The sequence below is a fragment of the Petromyzon marinus genome, unplaced genomic scaffold (assembly GCF_048934315.1).
Source record: "Petromyzon marinus isolate PM22_M1 ecotype Great Lakes invasive population unplaced genomic scaffold, UKy_Petmar_22M1.pri1.0 PM_G_Scaffold_98, whole genome shotgun sequence".
In the NCBI taxonomy this organism is placed as follows: domain Eukaryota; kingdom Metazoa; phylum Chordata; class Hyperoartia; order Petromyzontiformes; family Petromyzontidae; genus Petromyzon; species Petromyzon marinus.
The window spans coordinates 63,577-69,337 of NW_027423055.1; positions in this window are offsets into that span (position 1 = coordinate 63,577).

Consider the following 5,761-nt stretch of genomic DNA (forward strand, 5'->3'; position numbering starts at 1 on the left):
TGTCGGATGTGTTATGTACCTTGTATACTACATACACATTAATGACAACACTGCACCCGCGTGCATCATCGCCCGGCATGGAGCTTTCGAGATTGGAGTGGTAAATACGGCACAGTGAGTACGCTAAACTTTAAAGCAGGACATTTATTTATGCCAATTTCACGTGGTGAACGAACGTGATACACTAAACAGACATGCGGCGACACCTTACAAACATTGCATGCAATTGTGCAATTACGTGCAAATAAGCAATTTAAATAATGATGATTAGTGATTATCCATCGGTATTTAAAATCCGGTGTATCCACACGCCCCACGAAGCCGTCGGATTATCATTATCGATGATCGACCCCACGTCTACATTGAATTTCTCTTGCACTGTACATAGCCAACCGCGATAATCGGAGGTGCGGGGGGGGGAAGGACAAACAAGCTAGACACAGCAGAAACAGTTCTAAAGAAATGATACTCTTTGGTTCTATTCGGTAAAGTCACGTAGGTAAAAAATCAAACAACAAAAATCACGACGTTTCGGCCACAACACAAGCGGCCTTCATCAGGTGAAGGGACCAGGCTGTCTCGAAGACAGCGCTGGAGTGAAAGTCTTCTAGACAGTCTGGACCCTTCACCTGATGAAGGCCGCTTGTGTTGTGGCCGAAACGTCGTGATTTTTGTTTTATTTTTTACCTACGTGACTTTACCGAATAGAACCAAAGAGTATGGATCCTTGCAGTCACGAAAGCTTCAAATCTAGAACTAGAGAAACGAGTTTGTCAATCGAGACGAATTAACAAGTTGCACAGCTCCGGTGGCTTCCTGACGTCGCAAGGGAAGAGCGTTCCAGACGGCCGCAGAAGCGCATCCGAAAGCGCCGCTCTGCTACGCGGTGACCGCCGTCTGTAAGTGAAGCCTCTCCCTGCCGACGTGCCCCCCCCCGCCGAACGAGGCGAGACGCAGTCCGGAGCGCGTCGCTTGCCGTCGTCATCTGGAAGTCGCGACTCGAATACCGCAAAAGTGTTGCCGCCAGTTTAAATACGAAACGCGCCGAGGTTGTTATTTTGATTGAAAGCTTTCGTGACTGCAGTAATTCATATTCTTAGCTCTTTCGGTAAAGTCACGTTGAAGGGAAACAATAAAATAATAAAAAGAGCTAAGAATATGAGGTTATTGTTATTACTTTTTTTTTAACGGAATTAAATGGTCGTCTTTTTTTTGTGATGAAATGGTCGTTTTTTTTGTTGTTGCCTTTTAAGGGACGGCATGACCCACCGTCAACTTCGAGCCGAACGAGCCGACAGACAAGAGGTCCCATTTGCCCTTCCCAGATCACGTCCCGTGACCATGAATCGCCCTCGCACCGCGAGATGCCGCCCGGACCACCGGGCGGAAGGAGACCTGTTCCCCGCCGGGCACGCCTGCACCTCGGACGGCCTCCTCGGCGGCGGCAAGCCGCCGACTTTGCCGGCGGCGGGGGAACAGGCTCGCCAGGGCCGAGCGTGGCGCCCGGAGGACGTTGACGGCACCGTGTTCGGAGAACAGGCGGCGGCGGCGGCGCGTGGAGCCTGGCCGGAACGCGGCGCCGGCGTCGGCGGCTTCGTCGCCAGCGCCGGCGGCCGCGAGTACCCCGAGGGAGCCGCCACCGCCGGTGCCGCGCGAGACGACTCCGCGGGGTCCCCTCGCGAGCCGGAGAGGCGCGCGGGCGGCGTGGGCGTCGAGGAGCTGGCGACGGGGGCGAGGCGCTGGCGGGGCGAGGAGGACGCGGCCGCCTTGAGGCGGGACGGCGGAGGGAGGAGGCAGGACGACGACGATGACGCGGCGCAGGTTCGCGGGTCGAAGCCCGCGCCAAGCGCGTCGGAAGCGGCCGGGGGCGAGCCGAGGGCTCGCTGCGAGCGCCTGCAGAACGATCTGCGGGTGGGTTTGGCCGCTCGGCAGGAGGCGGACGGGCGGGCGAAGCGCTGCCGGAGGCTCGAGCGTCAGGTGCAGCAGCTAGAGAAGTCGCTTGGAGCCCTGCAGGAGGTGAGAGGAAGCACGGTAACGTCATCTATCGCGGGGGTCACCAAACTACGGCCCACGGGCCGGATCCGGCCCGCGACGTCAGTCCATCAGGCCCGCCGACGGTACTTGAATTTGGTTGATAAAACGTATGGAACACGAGACGTTGTGATACAATTTAAATTTAAATATGTTTAGAATACTAGGAGATCTTCACACGTGCGGAGACCTCCTGACTGCTATGTGCCTTAAATTTACTATTTTAAATTGTAAATTATTGTATCTAGATGTTCTTGTTTATTGTAATGTTTGCTTATTTCGCGCCATCCCAAGTCCTTCCCCGGCTCGTGGTAGCTCCGCCTACGCTCTGACGTTACCGTGGTTTCCATGGCAACGTCATGGCAACACGTTACCATGGTTTCCATGGCAACACAAACACGCATCTTTCCCGCCCCCAAGTATTGAACAGAATGATTTTGCGGCCCGCGCTCATCATTCTATCAGTTATCCGGCCCGCTGTGAACAAAAGTTTGGTGACCCCTGATCTATCGCGTTGCTCTCTCCTCGCCCGATGTGTTTTGACGGAACTGAATGGTCTAAGTATGACGTGTGACTGAATATGCCCATAATGCGCCCGATTTTGTCATATCTAAGAAGCTAAGCGGGTTGAGTGTGGATTGTGCCAAGGACTCACGGCGGGGCTGCTCGCTGCATCCCACGTCTATGCTCCTCGCCTTCAGAAAGTCTCGTTGCCCATTCTGGCGAAGTATGGTCAAATAACCCCGCACGAACTCAGTGGCGTGGACAGGGCCTCATCCATCCAGTAGATTGACGAAGGGCTTTGCGTGCATTTCCTTTCCGTAAAAAAACAAAAATTAAAATTCTGCCTGTTACCAAATCACACTAAATGTACTTGTGGGGTTTCTCTGGGTGCTGTCATTTTTGTTTCCCCACACGGAGCCCAAAAACTTGTTGGTGTCGGCAAAGAAGAATTGCAAAGCGGCACGCTCCAGAAAAAGTCTCCAGACTCAGTGTGGGGGGCTTTGCTGAGCGCTATTTCACGCACGTAATTAACATCGTGGTATCCGGGGACTCCTCTACTTACAAACATTCGACTTACGAACTTTCAGCGATAAGAACAAACCCCTGTCCATATGTCCAGTCGGCCTGTTCGGACCGAGATTCGTAAGTTCAACCTCCCAAGTTGGCATCTACATCTACAGGAGATTACACAACTTGTAAACCCATTCCCCGTGTTGACTTCAGGATGTGACTATGTTACACACACACACAGCTTCAGGACGTGACTATGTTACACACACATACAGGATGTGACTATGTTACACACACACAGGATGTGACTATGTTACACACACACACAGGATGTGATTATGTTACACACATATCACACACACGATGTGACTATGTTACACACACACACAGCTTCAGGACGTGACTATGTGACACACATACACAGCTTCAGGACGTGACTATGTTACACACACACAGCTTCAGGATGTGACTATGTTACACACACACACAGCTTCAGGACGTGACTATGTTACACACACATACAGGATGTGATTATGTTACACACACATCACACACACGATGTGACTATGTTACACACACATACACGCAGGATGTGATTATGTTACACACACACATATACAGGATGTGACTATGTTACACACACACACACGATGTGACTATGTTACACACACACACGATGTGACTATGTTACACACACACATACAGGATGTGACTATGTTACACACACAGGATGTGACTATGTTACACACACACACACAGGATGTGATTATGTTACACACACACACAGGATGTGATTATGTTACACACACAGCTCAAGTCCTAACTCGACCTGAGACCACACCCGAACAAACATGCAGGCGCTTTATACAGTGAGGGAAAAAAAGTATTTGATCCCCTGTTGATTTTGTACGTTTGCCCACTGACAAAGAAATGATCAGTCTATAATTTTAATGGTAGGTTTATTTGAACAGTGAGAGACAGAATAACAACACAAAATCCAGAAAAACGCATGTCAATAATGTTATAAATTGATTGCATTATCTCTCCCTGTGTAACATTCTTGACATGCGTTTTTCTGGATTTTTGTTGTTGTTATTCTGTCTCTCACTGTTCAAATAAACCTACCATTAAAATTATAGACTGATAATTTCTTTGTCAGTGGGCAAACGTACAAAATCAACAGGGGATCAAATACTTTTTTCCCTCACTGTATCTCTCCCCCGTGTATCTCTCCCCGTGTATCTCTCCCCCTGTATCTATCCCCGTGTATCTCTCCCCGTGTATCTCTCCCCGTGTATCTCTCCCCCGTGTATCTCTCCCCGTGTATCTCTCCCCCTGTATCTCTCCCCCTGTATCTCTCCCCCTGTATCTCTCCCCCGTGTATCTCTCCCCGTGTATCTCTCCCCCTGTATCCCTCCCCCTGTATCTCTCCCCCGTGTATCTCTCCCCGTGTATCTCTCCCCGTGTATCTCTCCCCCGTGTATCTCTCCTCGTGTATCTCTCCCCCGTGTATCTCTCCCCCGTGTAACTCTCCCCCTGTATCTCTCCCCGTGTATCTCTCCCCCGTGTATCTCTCCCCGTGTATCTCTCCCCCTGTATCTCTCCCCGTGTATCTCTACCCCTGTATCTCTACCCCTGTATCTCTCCCCGTGTATCTCTCCCCGTGTATCTCTCCCCCTGTATCTCTCCCCCGTGTATCTCTCCCCGTGTATCTCTCCCCCTGTATCTCTCCCCCCTGTATCTCTCCCCCGTGTATCTCTCCCCGTGTATCTCTCCCCCTGTATCTCTCCCCCTGTATCTCTCCCCGTGTATCTCTCCCCCTGTATCTCTCCCCTTGTATCTCTCCCCGTGTATCTCTCCCCCTGTATCTCTCCCCCTGTATCTCTCCCCCGTGTATCTCTCCCGTGTATCTCTCCCCCTGTATCTCTCCCCCTGTATTTCTCCCCGTGTATCTCTCCCCGTGTATCTCTCACACGTACACACACTCACACGTACACACACTCACACGTACACACTCACACGTACACACACTCACACGTACACACACGTACACACACTCACACGTACACACACTCACACGTACACACACTCACACGTACACACACGTACACACACTCACACGTACACACACTCACACGTACACACTCACACGTACACACACTCACACGTACACACACTCACACGTACACACACGTACACACACTCACACGTACACACACTCACACGTGCACACACGTACACACACTCACACGTACACACACTCACATGTACACACTCACACGTACACACACTCACACGAACACACACTCATACGTACACACTCACACGTACACACACTCACACGTACACACACACACACGTACACACACTCACACGGGCACACACGTACACACACTCACACGTACACACACTCACACGTACACACACTCACACGTGCACACACGTACACACTCACACGTACACACACTCACACGTACACACGTACACACACTCACACGTACACACACTCACACGTACACACACGTACACACTCACACGTACACACGTACACACACTCACGTACACACACTCACACGTGCACACACTCACACGTACACACACTCACACGTACACACACTCACACGTACACACAAGGAGAGAGATGTGTGGAGTGGTTTTGGATGGAGGGAGGTGGGAGGGGAGCCGAAAGCCTCAAGAAACCTTCACTTCTGCCAGG